The sequence below is a fragment of the Scyliorhinus canicula genome, chromosome 8 (assembly GCF_902713615.1).
Source record: "Scyliorhinus canicula chromosome 8, sScyCan1.1, whole genome shotgun sequence".
In the NCBI taxonomy this organism is placed as follows: Eukaryota; Metazoa; Chordata; class Chondrichthyes; order Carcharhiniformes; family Scyliorhinidae; genus Scyliorhinus; species Scyliorhinus canicula.
The window spans coordinates 45,820,563-45,841,641 of record NC_052153.1 but is presented as its reverse complement, the minus strand read 5'-3'; the positions used below and the strand labels follow the sequence as shown (position 1 = coordinate 45,841,641).

Genomic DNA, 21,079 nt, shown 5'->3' with positions numbered 1-21,079 from the left:
TTTGGGGAATGTGTGTACATGTTTGATTTAATCAGTGGATCCACGTGGGTTGTACCAGTGTGTGTTATGTGTGCAGCAGCAGGCGGAGGGCGGGGGTGGGGACCGGGGGAGGTGGCTCTTGACACGAGTGGAAAAAATTGCTGACTCTCGTGTGCTTTTAGTGCCGAATATAGTTTTACCACAACACTGACACATGCCTTTAATGAGTGAGTTCAAACAATAGTCCCCCTGGAAATTAAAGAAGGAGCTCTAGAAGCGGTGACTGTGATGTAAGAAAGGAAGTGGTAAAAGCATCACTGGGAAAGAAACAGGAACTTCTCAGAAAACACTCAGCTTCCTAAGAGTCGTTTTTCGTAGAACAGTATCAGTCTCAGAGGCTGGGTGGGTGACTGCCTAGTCAGAGAGGGGTTTCAGTTACAGCAGGAGAGGGGTGGGGGGGAGGGACTAGTCCTTGCCCAGTGTGCTCCAGTCCAGAGTTTCAGTCCAACCTCACTAATGTTCACTATTGTGCATTTAGAAATCATAGGTCCTTTGTGTTTAAGGACCTGGTAGGGAAATGATTTACAACTACCCAAACAAGCAAACCGATCGTCCTGACAGAGCCCTCACTGGATGGAGCACATGCTAGTCACGTCCACACTTTGAGCTGGGGAAGAGCAACATTGGGGTCTCATTGGCGATGATAATAGATGTCAGACTGTCATATGAATATTGATGCGAAAGCTAGGCTGCTTTCGTAGAGGAGCAGAAGGAAGCAAGATGGCTGCCCTTTAGGATTTGTTTGAAAGGAGACAGATTGTACTTTGCTGGATTTCTGCGACGCTGAGGGAGATACGGAGGCTGGAGCTATTTTGATGTACCAGTAAGATCTTATGCTTCTTATTTGCCTGTTTTCTTTGAAGCAAGACTGCATGAAATTTTACTTTGCATGATCTCATGAAAGAGGGAAAGGGGGGGGGGGGGGGGGGTTGCAGTAAATTAGCCAAAGCCTCTCCAACATGGCTGACAATATTAGTTTGAATAAAAAGAAAAGAAAATTGTAGTACTTGATTTCTGTTACCCTTGAAGTGTGCAGTCAGGTTTGTAATGCTGCTCTCTGCTTTCATTGTGTAATCATTTCGTGTTTTAAGCTGTGGAGAATTTACATGATCAGTTTTATCCTTATGTAGTTTTTTCCTCTTTTAGGTTTTGAAGTGTTTTTGTGAGAGCCCAGTAAAGGGATAGTGGTACCGTGGAACAGGTACTGTGTTTTCACCTCCCTGATGTGTGTGTGTGTACGGGTTTTAAATGGCGTCTTTTAATTTTTATAAAATGTCATTTGTAATGTGTGCAGTGAAACCAATCTTTTCACCTATTGGGAAAGGAACACTTAAATAAATAAATGAAGGAATTGAAATGGCATAAAGAAGTAACCGTAGTGTTCTGTATTGATTTTTTATTTATTTATTTGGAGCTCTTTGGCGGGGGGGTTGCCTGTCACTTCCATTTGCTTGTTTGGTGACTGACAAGCAGACACAAAGGAGAGAGCAGGGAATAAAGGATCGCCGATCCCAAGGACTGCAAGGTCAGGGGCAGCCAAGGAAATGAAATACAATCTCGCTGCACCATTAAAGGGAGAGGGGGATCGCAAAGCAGTCTCTCCTTTCTCTCGGCAGCCTCAGTATATTCAGCCAGCCCTGTGTGTCCCAGTAGCCGTGCTGCGGACCGGGCGGGGGGGCGGGGGGGGTTACGCATAGCTGCTGGCCCTTCTGTTCACTAGCAGGCATTTCCTCACCGCGGTCTAGTACTGAAGACATGTTAAAGCTTTCATCATTCCTGTGCCTCATTTTGCTGGGGATTTAAGATATTTGCTCAGTCAGTGTAACCCACATTGCCAGCTTCCTCCACTGGATTGAGAACCAAATGGTGGGCCAGCTCTTTGAAGCAGAAAAAGGTTGTTTTAAAAAAAAAGAAAAGGTGCCTGCCTGAACCTCAGAGCAGAAAACATGGATGGGAGCAAAACGGAGCCTTTTTCGGTGAATGAGAAGTTTTTTGTTATACAGTGCTTTAGAATTCCTTCATTACCTGTAGAAACAGATCACTTATCAGTTGTTTTTACCTTTATTGGGAAGGATAAATAGTCATTAGGATTAGCATCTTAATTACCTCCTTGAATATTTGTAGGTCATGAATAAAACAGCCTGGTTATCTGTGTATTTAGATTGTGTATTCTCCAGCCCCTGCTTTCACTTCAAGTTTCAGAAATGGTGAGTCTGTAAATTTTGCATTAAAAAGTGCTGATGGAAGAATGCTGGCAGGATGAAGCTAATGATTCAGGTGTGCTGAGCAAACAGGAGGAGAATGTTAGTTGATATTGTCGGCAGAACTGAGGGGAAAGTGACCCAGTGCGATTTGCAAAAATAAAAAACAATCTGGAAAAAACGTGGAGATTTTAACCAACCCTTTTTCTGTTGCTACGTACTGTTTCTCTTGTTAACCAATTTAAATTGGATTTAGGTAATCAAATTATCTATTCTGCAGAGAGAAAGATGACATAACAAACAGTGAGCAACATTTTGGACTAGAGCAGTCATTTTGAAACTCCGGGTGGGTAGCGGGCGGGTGTTGGGAGGGTGGCAGAGCGATCAGTCTTCCTGATCGGGGGAAGAAGTGCCCAGCAGTTGCAACTGGCTTTTAAAACTGCCAGTTCGACCGGTTTTCAGAACTCCGGCCGTCCCGCGCATGCATGCCCCTTCAGCAGGAAATAGCAGTGCCGCGCCCAGAGCCCAGAGGGGCAGATGCCTCCTCCAGATGTCAGTGCGCTGTCCCAGGCGCAGATTTTGTTTTAAATCGATGGGAGTATTCCCGCCAGAAGCAGCGGCAGAAAGCAGGTCACGCACCCCGTACACTGACGTCACGTGCTCTGGAAACAGCAAGCAAGCAACAGGACTGTATGAAGAACAGAAGATGGATCACTTTGGAATAAAGAAGAGGGGTCCAGAGACACACACAGGCCAGGATCCCACGACTGAATTTGCTGGAGAGAGCTTCACGTGAGAGTCCACAGCAGGTCAAAGCAGTGTGAGCTCCAAGATCTCTGATGAAAAACCCAGACTGAAATGTAACATTGAATGACAAAGCAAGTGAGTTTGTGAGGACCAGTAGGCTCCCTATTCGCATTAAAGGTAAGTTACAAGTGTAGGTCACGAAGGTCGATCCGTTGGTAAAAATGGGTCCCCGGAAAAAGGTTAGAAAAGCCCTGTCCCAGAAGAAACACGACTGGGGTGGTGGATGTTGGGGTTGGGGCATTAGGGTGAGGTGGGAGGGAAGTCAACCAACTTTGAAATATATGATGTAAGTTGAATAAAGTTTGGGTCACATAGTTCAGGTAACAACTGAAACCTTAAAACAAATTCTGCTGTCTGATTGAGTGTCACATGTCAGCATGGCACCGCAACATGTGCAGAGCTATGGGGATTAATAAATGCACAGCAGTCATCCAATGCCTTTGTGCGGTATCGGGCAATCCCAATTTTGCTAATCATATGTATTTATCAGAAAAATAAGTCAGCCCATGGCAATGGGGCTTGCTCACTTGCCAAACGATGTTGCTGTTTAAAAGTTTGAGAGAATTTTACCCTTCAAAGGAAAAATTGAAACTTGGATTCATATAAAACTTGTACATCCTAAGGACAATTCAGAATCAACGAGGTACACTTGAAGTTTATAGGTCAATGCAGCAGTTGGCATGAAGCACGGTCCTACAAACTGCAATGAGATAAAAGTCAGATTCTCTTTCTTGGGATGTTGGTTGAGGGATGAATATTAGTTAGGAGGGAGCACTCTCCTGCTCTTCTTTGAAATAGTGCTCAAGGATCTATTGATCCATTGAATATTTTTAAGGCAGAGCTAGATGATTAACAAGGGAGTGAAAGTTATCGGGGAGGTAGGTAGGAATGGGGTTGAGGTTCCATGCAGATCAGCCCTGATCTTATTGAATGGTTTTGAGGGGCCTAAGTGGCCTACTCCTGCTCCTCATTCGGATGTTCATGTTTACCCGAGAGGGCAGATGGGGTCACGGTTTAATGTCTCACCTGAATGATAGCACCTTTTTGATGGTGTAACACTCCTTCAATGCTGCATTGGTTTAGGGGGGTGATGGTAGGGTGGGGAGGGGGATGTGGATGGTTGTGTTTACACAGTGGCAGATATCTATATTGTATAAATTCCTAGGAAGATAAATAAGGGAGAACGAGGTGGACACACATGCTTCAAATAAGCAGCTACTTGACTGCAGTGTCTAACTATGACTGGGAAATACGAGAAAATATTTGGCGCGATCTATCGGCCTTGCTGCGCCCAATTTGGGACCTAACGAAGCCGGTAAATCTCGCGAGAGGACTCTCGTGAGATTTACTGGCCTCATTACGTCTTGCACGATCTAACGAGATTTCACGAGGCGTTGCGATCTGGATCCCGCCCATTGAGGTCAGGACTCAGATTTGCATATTCAAGTGAGCAGTTAGATCTCCCCAGCATCCGTGATCAATGGCCTCGCCTCAGAGACCCTGAGCGGGCGCAGTGCCAGGAAGCCATGTGGCACTCGGGCTGGCAGGGGCACTGCTAGGATACCAGGCTAGCAGTGTCAAGGTGCCCAGGTGGCATTGTGCCAGGGATTGGGCCTGGGGGACCTTATGAGGTGGGGTGCGATGGGGGAGGACTCCATGACTCCCTTGTTGAAGTGTTAGGGGGGGTCCGGTGCCGGGTTGGGGAGGGTCAATTTCCTGCATGGGTGAGCAGAGCTTGCTAGTGCAAGAAGTGGGACTGAGTGCGGCCTGGGTGGGGCCTTCCCCACCAAGGCCCTGAAATGAACCAGGGTCCCGTTTAATAGCAAGATCATTCTCGGTACTGCTAGCTGTGGAAGACACCCAATAAATGCGCTCGACATGGCACTTTGTTTCATTTCCATTGAATCGCAATGTCTGCAATGGTACAATTTCTGGCACCACATTTAAAAAAAAATATTCACTTAAATCTCTTTTGTAAAAGATTCCTTTTTTTATGGTAAAGAACTTTAAGGCATGGGCCTTAAAACAAAATTAATGTTGCACTCTCTCTTGCATCATAGTGCTGAATACTAAACCATCTAATGCACTGAAAAGAAAGTTAATCAAGTGTGAGTCAAAGTAATGGAAGGAATCACATGCAGGCATTCCTGAATCAAGGTTTAAAAAAAACAGCTTCTCAAATAAATTATGGTACAATAATGGAATGTTTGAGCCAGATGATGGTGAAGAGACACTTTTCTGCTGTTTGGTTGCAGTACATTGGTATTAAAGCTATGTGCTGTCAACTCTGTTGAAATAATGAGGAAATAACGGATGTTCTGGTTGTTTTGACAAGAGAACTTGTGGGTCACTATCTCACAGCAGCTGTGTGTAGACGCATGCAGAATGTTACACTGACAAACTGGACAGTAGGGGAGAGACACGAGACCCCTATCTCACACACAGTCATCCTTCAGTGTGTAACCTGTGCCCAAAATAGTGGATGTAACTGAATGAGATTTTGTTATTCATATAAAGTTGAATTTGAGCCAGCGTTTGTTGTTTGTTTGAACTATCTAGGTCCCACCTCTAGGCATGCCTCCCTAAACTTCTCCACCTCTCCAAATCTCTCTCCTCCTTGAAGACACTTAAAGGAACCTACCTCTTGACCAAGGTCATCAGTCCTCATATCTCTGACAAAAACTGGGGAATACTCAGCAATTCAGGCAGCATCTGTGAAGAAAGAAACAGAGTTAATGGGATGGATTCAACTAAATGGAAACAAGTCCCATAGCAAGCCCGCTTAGCTGCGTGTTTCCAGGCACTCACAGTGGTGAGAAACACATGGCTATTTAACGAGACTCATGTTGCAGAAGGGCCTCAGCGAGGAACGCACGGTCGAGGCCACACAGCCCCGTTTTGTACATTGGGGAGCTCTGCTCGCCAGAACTCCCTAGTGTAGCGAGAGATCGGGACGCCATTATTTTTTAAAATATTTTTTTATTCTCCTCCTTTTTCACATTTTCTCCCAAATTTACACCCAACAATAAACAATAATCAGTAATGAATGTAATGTCAATCCCTATATTAATCACAACGATTCCATCCTCCCACCAAACCCCCAAACATTAGCCCGCATGTTAACATAAACAAATGGCAAAAAGGAATCCGGAATCACCCATAGTCACCATTAACACATACAGTCCCCCTCCCCCCAACCCCACTAATGTTCGATGTGACCCAATTCTTGAAAGTGCATAATGAATAATGCCTATGAATTGTAGAACCCCTCCATCCTTCCCCTCAGTTCAAATTTAACCTTTTTCAAGCGTCAAGAATTCCAACAGGGGGGGCGATTCACACGACGCCACTCCAACACCGGTCCGCCGATTCTCCGGTCACCGGTCGGGGGCCATTCCATGTGGCCCCCCGGCGATTCTCCATGCGCAATGGGCTGAGTGGCCGCCGAGACATGCCGAGTCTCTCCAGCGCCATTCACGTGTGATCCTACCCGCCGGAACCTCGCCATTTATCCTGCGGGGGGGGGCGGCCTGGTGGTGGGGGGGGGGGGGGGGGAGAGATCCGACCCGGGGGGGGGGGAGAGATCCGACCCGGGGGGGGGGGGGAGAGAGATCCGACCCGGGGGGGGGCCTCCACCGTGGCCAAGCCCACGATCAGGACCTACCGATCGGCGGGCTGGCTTCTCCTGTTGGGGGCCTATTTTCCTCCGCGCTGGGCCCCTGTAGCTGACCGCCATGTTGCATCGGGGCCAGCGCGGAGAAGGCAACCAGCACGCATGTGCGAGTTCGCACCGGCCATAGCGCGCATGCGCAGACCCTTGGTGCCACGTTTGACGCCGGTATCGGCAGCTGGAGCTGCCTGAGTCGCTCCAGTGCCATGCTAGCCCCTTGTGAGGCGCAAGATCAACGGCGTCAACACTTGGCCTCAGGATCAGAGAATCCCGCCCCTAGAATTAAAAGTCTAATGTTGACCATGAAAACATAAACACCCGTCTGGTTCACTTGCCTGGTCTGCCCTATGTGTGACTCCAGATCTGCAGCAATCGCCTCACCAAGCCTGTCAGTTCAAGGGCAATAAATGCTGGCCCAGCGACGCCCACATCCCATGAACGAATAGGGGGAAAAAAGCTCTGGAAAAATACCACTGTGCTGCATTTACAGAAAGCAACATTTGGAAATTAAGCTTGGGGCTAATATTTTAACATAGCAGTACATCGCTAGGAATCAATGACTGTAAGTAAACAGACAGAATTGGGTGGCTAATGTCTGTTGGCTCCATATGTGGTGTTGGCCAGGACTCTCTGATAACTTTTCCCCCATCCATATGTGGATGAAGCTTTAGAAGGAATAATTTCTAAACATTCATCAAAACAAAAGGGTACACTGCAACCAAGAGTGAAATCCTTTCCAAGGAGACGGTGTCGTGTTAACATCTTTTGGCAAAGACGAAAGTGTTGACTGAACAAGAGTGTTGGTTTAAAAACCTAAAGTTACATAGCCTCGTGATAATGCACTCATGGAGGAGAAAGAAAAGATCTTCAATTTTTAAGAACGGGTGGATAAGACCATGTGGCACAGTTATTGAGATGAGAGAAGATAAAACCAAAGAGCATAGCCTGATTATTGTAAAAGATGTAGAGCAGAGTGTCTTGACATCAGCTGCACTAAAGAAGCCCAAACCGAGCTTTGCAAAGTCCAGAAAGCCTGCATTACATCAGTGCTGAAGTACAACTGTGTCTGTGTTGGAGGAGTTCAAGCATGCTCTGCTGTTCGTTGTCTGCCAAGAGATTCACTGATGTGACCTCTTGACAGTATTCATCAATAAACATCTCTGGTATGAATAGAATATCCTGCTTGTCAGTCGTGTCGGGCAAAAATAATATACCACGTGACCTGACCTCCTGGCTCTGTCATTTCTGGTTGATTCCCCTGTTCAATATAACCTCACTGAGGTCCTCCTTTTTTTTCCCCCCAATTTGGTGCATCTCCATAATTGAAAGGTAAACGAAAAACCATGGGAATGCTTGACAGTGTGATTTAGCAAGGGACTAGAAAGGCCAATTTGCCCACTGCGTGCAGTCTTGTGAAACAGACCCAAATACCACTACAGAGGTTCACGTATCCAGCAGACAGCCGGCTGAGTTTTTGTGTAATGAGTATGCCTGCAATGAGAGGATGAAATTTAAGATAGCCACTCACTGATCACATGAAAAATGCAGGGCAGCACAGTAGCATAGTGGTTAGCACAATTGCTTCACAGCTCCAGGCTCCCAGGTTCGATTCCCAGCTTGGGTCACTGTCTGTGTGGAGTCTGCACATTCTCCCCATGTGTGCGTGGGTTTCCACCGGGTGCTCCGGTTTCCTCGCACAGTCCAACGATGTGCAGGTTAGGTGGATTGCTAAATTGCCCTTCGTGTCCAAAATTGGGGTTATTGGGTTATGGGGATAGGGTGGAGGTGTGGGCTTGGGTAGGGTGCTCTTTTCAAGAGCCGGTGCAGACTCAATGGGCCAAATTACCACCTCCTGCACTGTAAATTCTATGAAACAGGGGCCAAGTAGGCCACGTGGCCTCTTGGGTGTGCTCTACCGTTCAGTAAGATCGTGGTCAATTTTTGACTTCAACTCCACTTTCCCATTTGGTCACTACATCCTTTTATTAAGCTTAATATTCAATAATCTGTCCACATCCATTCTATTCAATCTGTCCTCATGGAACAATTTCCTCATCCCAGGATGAGGAAATCTATTTCCAGCTATTGAATCTTCATTGCATAATCTCTCAGGCAGGTATATCCTTTCTGAGGGATGGAGGTTAAAACTGTACACCAGCAGTATGGCATCACTAAAACTCCTGTACATTTGCAGGAAGTGTTTGTACTCTGATACGCCAAACCCATTGCATAAAGGCTAAAATACCATTTGCCTTCCAAATTTCTTACTGCACCGCCACGTCAATGTTCTGCGTGGGATTTTCCACCTCTTCCCTCCAGCGAGAACATCAGGTCCCGCCGAAGTTGACTCCTGGCAGTGGGTTTCCTGACAGCGGGGCAATCGAGCCACATAATAACCCATAGACTAAGGCGGGGCCAGAAGATTCAACTGGCAACAAGAGGTTTGCTGCGTCCACCATGGGAAAACCTCCACAGGTGGAGGGATGGGGTGGGGTGGGAGGGGAATCTCAGCCTCCGTGTTCCGTTTATAAAGCCACCCAAAACCAGCTGAGCATCAACATTTACAAGTTCTCACCATCAAAAATATTCTTTTTTTAAATTCTTGTATGTGAATAACTTCACATTTTCCGAATTGCGCTGAATTTGCGCTCCAGTCTTTGTTTCCCAGCAACAATGTGGACAAAATGCTCGGAATGCAGTCAAATAAAAGCAAAATACTGCAGATGTTGGACATCTGAAATAAAAACAGAAAATGTTCGAAAAACTCAACAGGTCTGATGAGAGACAACAGAGTTAACATTTCGAGTCCCTGCCATTTCTTCAGTGCGAGAAAAGTCAGATGGACTCTGAAGAGGAGTCATACAGACTTGAAACATTAGCTGTGTTTCTCTCTCCACAGATGCTGCTCGGCATGCTGAGTATTATTATTTACAGCGTTTTCTGTTTTAGCTCGCAAGCAGTGTCTGGCCAGCCCATGCGCGGTGGTGTGCACTGGTTTAAACCGCAGCTCACCTTCCCCTGGCTGGGTTCTCATACACAACAGCATTAAAGAATAAACGTGAAGAACTCATTCAAGAACTGCTGTAAAATTGTTTAGTGGTCACAATGCCCCAGAATATCGCTGGTATTCCCAGTTAACGTGCCAAGCCCAAAACTTTTGTAATTGAACAGAGTGCTTGTTTCAATAGGCAGACCTGTTTCCCCCTTGGCTCCACTGCTGGACATGTTAGTGAAGCACTGGACAATCACTGACCCAGGCAGCTCTTGTCTGTGGTGGCTGATGGCAGCCCAGAGTGGTCATTGGCCGACTGCAGGAGGGCTTCAGCGGCCCCTAGTCAGTGACAGGAAGACGCAGCTCCGGCTCGCAATTCAGGACCTCCTGGCTTGCGCTATTCCAACACCTCCCCAGGAGTTCTTGTGCATGGAATATAAAAATCAGGACAGTTCTCAGCATGGCATGGCTTTGAAGTTCAGTTGTCAAATAGTTTGGTCAAAGTTGCACATGAAGAGTGACCGAGAGATTGCAGAAAATGACACCTATTCCCTCAGAAGATTAAACAGCAGTCTGATCCGAGGAGTTTAAAATTATAAAGGTTTATATAGTAAACAAGATAAAACTATTATCTAGGATGGTGGTGATGGATTGAACGGGGTATGAGAAGGGAATCCAGTTTGAGGGAGCATAACCTCATAGATTTATGGTCAGAGCCAGGCCATTCAGAAGTGAAACCAGAGAGGACTTCTTTACCGCGAAGGCAGCAGAAATCCAGAATTATCACCTTTCCATCCCCCGCCCAAGGCTGTGTTTGTTGGGACAATCCAAACTTTCGAGACCAAGATTGATATATTTTTGGTTAGAAAATTATATCAAGGGGTGTGGAGCAAAGATGAGTAAATGGGATTTGAAATGTGTATCAGCCACGATCTAGTTGAATGGTGGAACAGGCTGGTAGTGCTGAATGGCCTATTCCTTTTCCACTGTCCCTATGAAAGCAGTTGTGTCTGAATGCCACTTTGACAGTGTTTTCAATGCAAGCTGAACCTTCCTTTACCTGATACCGTGCATTACACAGCAGAGTTTAAAAGATACAATTTCAGCATTTTGCTTTTGCATAAATAATCTCCCCTGTTAACCGATGCACAGCACTGTCCTGAATTCTGTTCGATTCAAGAGGAAATTAGATAATCATCTGAAGAAGAAAAAAAATTAGTGGAAACATACAAGGAAAAGGCTGGTGAATGGGATTAGCGGGGTTGCTCTTGCAGAGAGCCAGCATGGACACAACAAACCAAACAACCTCCTCCTGCACTGTAACTATTCTCGGATTTTTATTTGATGCTGACATGCAACAGAGCAAATAATTCTGTTGAGGATCAAAATGACCTCGCTGCCTCCTTACCAAGTTATGCTGGCATTAACATCAATGGCAGGGTTTACCTGTGGAATTTTCCCTCTGGATTAGGTAGCAAGCCAAACTCAGTGCACACGCTCGTGTTTACAACACACACATACTCCCCACCACCACCAGAATTCCACCAAGCTATCACTTGTGAACACAGATGAACTTCAAGCCTTCGGAACTTGAGTGATCAGAATTCTGTCACTCAGCATTTTAATTGGCTTGCACTTGACAGCATCCGGTCCGTCAACGTTTAACGGCATCCGAAATGCAATTTGAATTTCCTCCATCGCTCTTGCTAAAGTCTGATAATCAGTAAACGGATCACCAAAAGATGCGTTATTCTCCGTGAGATGATTGCTGCAGGAAGGAACTGAATTGTGTCAAGGAAAAATGAAATTGGAACAGTTTGGCAACATGTGCTGTACTGGATCTTTTTTTATTTGCAATGATTTGTCAGACTAGATGATAATGTCACATCTAGGATGAGAAAAGCCATTAGTCCCTTCTCAGTCGATCCCTCTGATATCTTATGACTTCATCATTACTTTCCATTAGATCGTTACTAATCCTACAGTTTTTTTACCTGAACTGCAATCTTTGCCCAAATTAGATTTTGCCCTATCCCCACAGCCCCACCCAACCTACACATCCCTGGACACTAAGGGACAATTTTATCACGGCCAATCTGCCGAACTTGCACATCTTTGGACTTGTGGGAGGAAACCTGAGCACCCGGAGGAAATCCACGCAGACACGGGGAGAAAGTGCGAACTCCACACTGTTACCCAAGGCCGGAACTGAACCTGGGTCGCTGGTGCTGTTATGTAGAAGTGCTAGCCACTGTGCTAACATGCCTTTTGCGTATTAACCACTGTTCGTTTTTGTGTCATTCTTTACTTTCGGTAAGAACACAGTTAGGTTAGTCATTCAAGTCTAATGTTGTAGATCAGATCAATGTAGACTCTGAAACTACATCCCCCCCCTCCACGAGCACACTTCATCCCCATTTTTAAAATTCATGTCTTATCTAGCTCCATGTCCTTCCCTGGGTTCCATAATAAGCGATATCATAGTAAGTTCTCCAATGTATTTTACCTGGTACATGTTCAAATTAGTCAGTGAGGCTTATCACATGGGACTTTCCCCCAAACCCATGTGTATAATCATGATTCATGTTTTATAAATAGCAGAACGTTTTTTTCTTCCATTTTGCAAAATAATGTGGTCAAGAAAATGTCAGTTTTGGGTGGAGGTTTTTGCAAAAACCTGAATAGAATCTCAAACATTAAGATAGCTGCATTGTATGTAACTGGAGTTGTATTTTACATCTGACATTTATAGCATGGCTGACTGGCTATCCGTGGCAGGACTTTGTTGTAGTGTACTGACTGCTTCATATGCAGGCTGTATATCGGATTTAGTGTGAAAGGATGTAGAGTTACAGAGTTTTCAATGTTGTAGCGTACAGCACAAATGTGCAGTATGTTTGAAGACCTGGCTGAAATTATTCCTGTTAGTTGTTTTACTGAAAAATGTTGGCATGGTAACAAAAAGGAGTTGTTTAGCTATATCGTGAACTGAAGGATGTTCTGCCCCAATGTCGCCTTATGCCACAGCGACTTATTAGGCTTGGTGTTCAATCCCTTTGTGCTGTATTTTGCTTGTGATGCAGCACTCGCAACATTTTTTAAGAGAAAGGGTTGACAATAAAGTGAAAAGTAGCATCTCTGATGATTGGAGTTGTGCAGGTATTGATGGGAGGGCCAGCGCCAGCACTGCCTTTTTTGAAGCTGTGGATGTGGAATCCATGTAGAAACAATTTGGGGGATGAGTCGGGTGCAAAGATCGCAGGCGCTAATCAAAGAAGAGCGGAGAATTCTGCTGGTGACTTGACCAACATTCTTCCCTCAATCAACACCACCAGGAAGAGAATCATTGGTCATTCATCTCACGACTGCTGGTGGAATCCAATGGTGTGCCAAATGGTGGCTTCATTTTTCCACGTAACCACAGTGAGGAATCAAAGTAATCGCTTCATGTGGATCTCTTGAGACATTTATGGGAGACAAGATAAGCTTCTATAAATGCAAGGCATTTTTCTTTCAACTGTTATCAACTCTTACCGCTTTTGGTGCAACCCTTAGCACTTTGTAATTTATCAACAGTGTTGGCTTCACAATCTCCCCAATGCCAAATTAAACTCCCAAACCTTCAGTTCCAACTATCTCAGCACAAAAGCCTTCCCTTTTCGTCACTGGTGATGTCCTGCAGTGGAGGCTTTGACCTTTCACCTTTGTCTCTCAATTTAGGAAGAATGCACAGACACTTTATGGCTTTAAAGTTTTGTTTTAGTCGAATGGGATTGCTTTTTTTGGAGAGCAAATGGTTCTTACGAGAGCTGATGCCCTTGCTTAAGTTAATGTTCACATTTTAAAATTACAGCACTCCTGTGAGCGAATAACCATGGTAACCAGGCTCAATGAAAGAATTGAGCTCAACCATGTTAGGCCTGCAGATGAACAGGAGATTCATTCTAACATGTTAATCTATGGAGAAGTCGATGACTGTGTACCAGGGAAGGTGGATTAGAAAGGCAATACGGCTGTTGGGGTGTTTATTCTGATTGAAATCTCAAACTAGTAAGTGAAATGACATGACTTTTTTTACAGCTCAGTGCGTGGTTTCTTCACAAGGAAAGAAGGACACTGGAGAAAGGAATAGAAACTAGCAGAATGGTAAAAATACTTCAGCATTAACTAAAAGTGACTTGAAACTACTCTTAGACAAGAGACCTCTGTAAAATTAAAATGTGAAGTCATCAAGGCAAAGAGCAAAACCATTGATTCAATTTGATTGTCTTGAAAGAAAATATTTTTCTGAGGGAAAATTGTGATGAAATATGTTTGAAATTCTGTCAACATGGCAAAGGTTGCACTGGTGAAAGGAAGTGGTTCTATTTTCCAGATATGTATTTAGGATGTGGTAAGGTTTGGGTCAGTACTCTACAGTGATATTTGTTGTGAAGCCCATCCAACACGTTTTACCTTACACCTCAGTGTTGATTTGTAGTATCAGACTTTTGACGCTCTCCAACATGGTGTAACACTAGGCTGTCACCTTGGTCCCCATCTCTCCTCGCCCTCCATTTTAATATCAGCGAATGCAGAATTATTTTTCAAGGGGTGATGAATAAGGGAGCTTTTTGGTGGGATCACTCAGCTTGCTGCCAACCAGTTTCCGTGGTGCCTGCCGCCCAGTCTGACTCTGAATATCCCTGTGGATGTTCAATTCTTTAAAGGGGTTTGCTTTCAAAATCAGAAACCAGCGACCACACTCTTTGTGGACATGGAACTCATTTTCTGTCATTATTTAGATCTTTGTGGTGTTCAGGATTCTGGAGATTTTCCTTCAAAATGTACGGAATGAAGAGAAATAGAATTATTTGAGAATCTCACCTAAATGCATGGAGCGTTCCGGCAGATCCACGTCTTGTTTGTCTTGCTTAAACAAAAGAAAAAATATTATTCATGTTGACTTAGTGTGCCAACATCATCCAATTATGCTGTTTTTGTTACCATCTTCATTTGTAGTCTGACGAACCTTTTTGGGGGCTTGAGATCTGTAACAAAAACTTGCCCTTACAAAGCACCTTGAACAATAAAATATCATACAGCACTTCATGGGGTCATAATCAGATAAAGATTGACATTAAGATCAAACAACAAGGTCTTAGAACTGAAAACCAAAAGCTTGATTAAAGAGATGGGTTTTAAGGAGAAGAGAAAGAGGCAAAAAGCTTTAGGGAGGGAATTCCAGAGGTCATTGGTGAAGACATGGGTCGTAATTCACCGACCGTTCGCTGATGGCAGGTTTCTCTGGTCTCACCGGCAATTCACCCCCACCCGCGGGTTTCCCGGTGACATGGGGTGTCTTCAATGGATATTCCCACTGACAGTAGTGAGAGCAGAGAGTCCCACCGCCAGCAAGCTGTGCGCCGCCTCCTGCCGCTGCGAAACCCGCAGCTGGGAGGCCACAGAATTCCACCCATGTCATTGGCGTTGTGGCCAAAGGGAGCGGGGTGGGGGTACAGAAGATCCAAGTTAGATGAATGTGGATAAACTTGCAGGATTGTAATATGACAGAGTTATGGAGGGGCGAGTGGAGGGTGAGGTCACTGAACAACTTGAAAACAAGACTGCAAATTTTTTAATTGAGCAATGGGTGGACCGGGAGCCAGTGGACTGGATTCTCCGCCGCACCGCGCCATATTTCTGTTTCAGCACGCCGGCGGGATGCTCCGTTACGCCAGCTGGTCAATGGGGTTTCCCATTGTGAGGCAGCCTAATGCTGTTGGTAAAACGGAGCATCCCACCGGCGGCGAATCCAGCCCAATGTAGGTCAGCGAGCATAGGGGTAATGGGAGAATGGAACTTGGTACAACTGAACAAACATTTTTGGGCGAGTCAAAGATGGGAGGTCAGCCAAGTGTGCCTTGGAATAGACAAATCTGAAGAGACGAAGAGCAGGGTTGAGGGCGCTAGAAGCTGAAATGAGGAAGGAGCCGAGATGGACAGTGGTAGGCAGGTGAAAGTAGGTATTCTTACGGCAGTGTGGTAGCACAGTAGTTAGCACTGTTGCTTCACAGCTCCAAGGTACCAGGTTCGATTCCCGCTTGGGTCACTGTCTGACCGGAGTCTGCACGTTCTTCCCGTGTCTGCGCGGGTTTTCTCCGGGTGCTCCGGTTTCCTCCCACAAGTCCTGAAAGTTGTGGTTGTTAGGTGAATTGGACGTTCCGAATTCTCCCTCTGTTAATCGCCATACACTCTTGGTTAAACAGACACTGCCCCAAAGGTTTTGTTTATGCTCTGCTCGATACAGGCGCCGGAATTTGATGACTCTGGGCTTTTCACAGTAACTTAATTGCAGTGTTAATGTAAGCCTACTTGCGACAATAAAGATTATTAAATTAATTATTAATAATGGCGAGGATATGGGGTTAGCAACTGAGCTCAGGTTGAAATAATTTATCAACATTAAGAGCAATCAGTGGAGGATAAAATTGGTGCTGGGATTTGGAATTTGTGGCGGGGCAACAATGTATCCACTCTCAGCATTGTTTTTTTAAAGAATTTTTTTAAAATTTAGAGTATCCAATTCATTTTTTCCAATTAAGGGGCAATTTAGCATGGCCAATCCACCTCGCGTGCACATCTTTTGGGTTGTGGGGGCGAAACCCACGCAAACATTGGGAGAATGCACAACTCCACACGGACAGTGACCCAGAGCCAGAATCAAACCTGGGACCTCAGCGTCGTGAGGCAACAGGGCTAACCTACTGCACCACCGTGCTGCCCTCATTCTCAGCATTGTTAATGATTAAAACAGTACATGCTATGCTTTTAAAACCATGTTCCCAGATAAATCTTGTTTTCATGCCACAACATATTTTATTCAAACTTTTAGATAACATATAGAGAGTAACAAAATGTGACAAAAAAATGACATCCTCCTTTAATCAGAATATGGTATACAGTTTAGCCTTCCAGATGTGAAAAGGGACCATATATTAATCACATAAAAAAATTTGGTTGCAACTTTTACACCCACCACTCCTGTGACAAGTGCTCCCCTACACAATCTGTAGAATAATTTCAGTATTTAATTAAGGAAAGGGATGGGTGTTCACTCCCCAGCGTTCCTTCTAAGTATGTAGTGCACACAAAGATCTCAGCTATCCTCCTTCACCTTGGGTAACCCATCTGGGAGTGGTGAAACTCTCTGCAGGCTGAATACCAGTTGCAACACGTCTGGTTGGGAATCGGAGCTGTTTCAAAGATCAGTCTGAGCGAGTGCCAAAAATATCGAGCAGCGCAAAAACAAAACCTTTTGGGCAGTATCTGTTTAACCATTAGCGTGTGAGGATTAACCTGAAGGTAAGAAGGACAGTTCAGCAGTAAAACAGTGACACTGTTCCTGCTGCAGTAACGACAGTGTTACTGGAAAGAGTAAATTGGTGACTTGGATTTATACAACTCTTCAGGCCAACGCAAGCGCTTTATAGCCACGAATACTCTTGAAGCATATTTGTGGTTGTAATTTGAGGTGCAAAAGAGCCAATTTCCTGGGTCACACAAACAGCAAGGTGATGATGGTCAGATATTCTGTTGTTTTGGAACATTTATTGAGGGATTAATATTGGTCATTGTTTAAAGAAAACTCACCTGCCTTTCTTCCAAATGGTGCCATGAGATCTTTTTCGTCTGTCGTGGATTAACATCTCATCTGACAAACTGCACCTCTGAAAGTTTGACGCTTCAGTAATGAATGTAGTGTTATTCTAGGATTTGTGCTAGAGTCTTTCGGGAGTGGGGATTGGAGGGGGAGGGGGTTAATAGATGAGAGCGCCAACACTAAGACATGACTGACTGCTCAAGCTTTGGAGAGTCAAAGTAATTCATTGTAAAATATGAATATGCTATGTGTTAATCAAGTTAGGGGGCGTGAAAGCTGATAACACAGCATTTCTATGTGTTTGGTTCTGACTGAAAAGTGTCAGTACTGTTCCAACTAAATTGCTTTTCTTTCAGGGGACACCTGGCACTATGTCCCTATTGGCTTGTGTTTTGAAGTGTTTGATTCACAGAGTCAAGAAATGTTTTTTTTAACCCATTCAGACATTGGATTGTGTAATTTTCAGTTGGTGTTTGGAAGGGTTTTGACTCTTCTTAGCTTTATTCTCAATGTATGGTGTATATTTTTCATCTCGCAGTGACAATGCCATTCACATTTTCTCCTTGGGCTACGAACAGCAAACGTTAGATGTATGTTTCATGGAATTTGTGGATTTTGATTCACACATCAGTCAAACTACAACAAAAATGCAGCAAATAGTTGGGGGGTTGCTAACTTTGACCTTTTACCTCAGCGCACACTGACACGTGGTAAGAGTCCAGTTTCTATTTTCAGTAAGGGTTGAAACAGTTCCAACCAAGTTATTGATAGACATGGACCTATTGTGGTCAGCACTGCTGTCTCACAACGCCAGGGTCCCAGGTTCAATTCCAGTCTTGGGTCACTGTCTGTGTGGAGTTTGCACATTCTCTGCGTGTCTGCATGGATTACCTCCGGCTGCTCCGGTTTCCTCCCATAGTCCAATGATGTGCAGGTGGATTGGCCATGTTAAATTGACCCCTTAGTGTTCAAAAAAGTTGTGTAGGTTAGGTTAAGGGGTTATTGGGATAGGGTGGGGAAGTGAACTTGGGTGGAATATTCTTTCAGATGGTAAGTGCAGACTCGATGGGTTGAATGGCCTCCTCCTGTACTGCAGGGATTCTAATAGCACAAAATTGGTCCAATTTGGTGTTGATTCAGAGAGAAGAGAGTGTCACGTTGGAGATGTCTGGCTAAGGTTTGAGGTGATGTGCATCACTAAGGCATGGTGGAGGGAGTGTAACCTTGCCTGGTCCATCCAATGCAGTATCTGTGAGTGCTTGATGTTGAGACAGGGTACCTGAAAGAGGAAAATGGCTAATTCAAGGAGCAGTGATGGGATGGTGTGGCGGAGAATGCATTGGAGCTGTGGGTTTGGGTGGTGGGATGGGCAGTGGGAATAGGAGATGGATGGTATTAGAGGATTGAAGGGGTTGGAGGAGTTTGAGGTGGAGAAGTTGGAAGTGGAGGTAACAATAATAATCTTTTATTATCACAAGTATGAAGTTATTGTGAAAAGCCCCTAGTCACCAAATTCCGACTCCTGTTCGAGTACACAGAGGGAGAATTCAGAATTCTCAGCTGGTACGGGAATTGAACCCGCGCTGCTGGCCTTGTTCTGCATCACAAACCAGCTGTCTAGCCCACTCAGCTAAACCTGCCCTCTGTTGGCAGTGGCAGAATTAACAGTTAACAGTCAGAATCTTGCAGGAATTAAATAGGTTTTGTTAAATTGTTGATTAACAAAAAGTAATGAAACAGATCTGGCGGTCTCGCTTAACATTATCAAAGAGCTTGAAAACTCAATGGCGGCAGGCTGGTGTAGAATGGATCCTAGTGGCAGATGTAAGAACCCCATGTAAAATGATTACATCATTTAAACCCAGTGTGTTGCTGAAAGACCAAATGTAAAACTGGTTTGATAATCCATGGAACAAGAGTTCAAATTGTACCATGGGAGTTGAAAATCTGAATTCAGTTAAAAAGAATTGTAAACAAGTGAAGCGAGTATTGTGCTTACCTCTGTCGTGATACATTATCTCAATATTATTACAATTACTTAGCTCGTCCTTGCGACTTCATTCTGCCTTGTTGATGCTCTGTAACTAAGAGCCGGGTCATGTCTATGTGGAGTTTGTATTCTCCCCGTGTCTGCGTGGGTATCACCCCCACAACCCAAAAAGATGTGCAGGGTAGGTGAATTGGCCATGCTAAATTGCCCCTTAATTGTAAGAAAAAAAGTTGGATACTCTAAAATTTAAAAAAAGCGTTAATGGATGAAAACATTATGAAAAGCTGGAATCAGATGTGACCAGAAAGCCATCAGATTGCCACAAAAACACAACTTTTCAAAAATTATTTCACAGGGCATGGACATTGCTGGCTACACCTGCATTTTGTTTAATTGCCCTTGAGATGGTGGTGCTGAACCACCTTCTTGAACCACTGTACTTCACGTGGGGTAGGAAGGGAATTCCAGGATTTTGCCCCAGTGACAAGTGAAGGAATGAGTTCATTAATCTCCTCTTGGAAAGAAACAACCATCCTTACTCTTTCTGGTCTATATGACTCCTGTACCAGCCTCCCCGAACAGGCGCCGGAATGTGGCGACCAGGGGCTTTTCATAGTAACTTCATTTGAAGCCTACTTGTGACAATAAGCGATTTTCATTTCAGTTCATATCAACTGCTCTCTCAAATGGACTAGCCTTGCAGTATCACAGTGGTTCAAAAATAAGTTACGCGAGTTCATGCTGATCTAGAGATGAAAGTATAACAGGAAGCACGTGTGACTCTTACTGGAAGCCTGCAATACACAGGACCTTTAATATGGAATACATTAAAGGAGCATCAAGAGGTTTGGTCATTTAATCTACTGATTTTGTGAACAAAACAACAGCCATTTAATGGTCTTAGGATTCAGCAACAGCAAAGGACTACAAGTTGAATGATTTTTTTTTTGCAACACTCTTCTGTAAATCGATTCATTTCACAAGAGACATCAAGCTGGCTGAATCTTGGTTTGTGGTGGAGGTGGTGTATGGGGAGAGGGGTGTGATGGCGAAGGCGGGTGATGGTGGTGGGTCTCTTGATCCCCTGATGCCACTTTGACAGACGATGGGCAGAAGCTATGGGCAAGTGCCAAGAGATGGTGAGATACTCCGTGAAAATTGCTGACGCATGTGTGACAAACATGAAACTTGCAGCCGACATCCACTGCCTAATATCTTGGAAGTAGATGATGATGTTGAGAATACAGCGCAATGAAACATGTTTGCACATCATGACAGCAAAGGTAGTCTAGTACTAAAACAAAGTTCAAAAGTTGGATGTAGTGACTGAATTTAAAAACAAATATCATTCATTTTTGGGATGTGTGAGTGTCACTGACCAGGTCAGCATTTAGGTGTCCACCTCTGTTTACCCTGAGAAGTGGTATTAGGCATTCTTCTTAAATTTACTGCAATCAGAGGCCAGTAAAGATCAAACACGGTGCCATGGGCCTGGCATTATACATAGACAGAGCAGGCAGGAGTGACAGCTTTCTTTGTGAATCAGTTGGTTTTACCTTGACTAGGCAACGTGATTATTTCAATTGGCACATTTTCATGCTGTATTGCCAGAGGAATGCCAAAGTGTCAACTGCAGCTCAGTGGTGTCACTCTCGCCCTGATTCATATGGTTGAGGGTTCAAGTCGCCATTCGCAGGGACATATTATAAAATTCAGGCTGCCACTCCAGTGCATTTCT

At 44.6% G+C, this 21,079-nt stretch overlaps 1 protein-coding gene across 4 annotated transcripts in view; it reads left to right on the top strand.

Moving 5' to 3' along the window:
- Positions 1-448: 448 nt before the first annotated feature.
- The window catches only part of LOC119970213 (methylcytosine dioxygenase TET2-like), a 174,336-nt gene continuing 153,705 nt past the window's right edge, over positions 449-21,079 (top strand). The window contains exons 1-2 of one of the 4 annotated variants that reach the window (XM_038804468.1): positions 449-856; positions 1,186-1,240. The gene's annotated coding sequence lies outside the window, so the exon portion shown is untranslated. Of the gene's footprint in view, positions 863-1,169; positions 1,241-21,079 lie in introns of all 4 variants that reach the window. The other 3 variants (XM_038804466.1, XM_038804467.1, XM_038804469.1) reach the window with 3 other exon arrangements.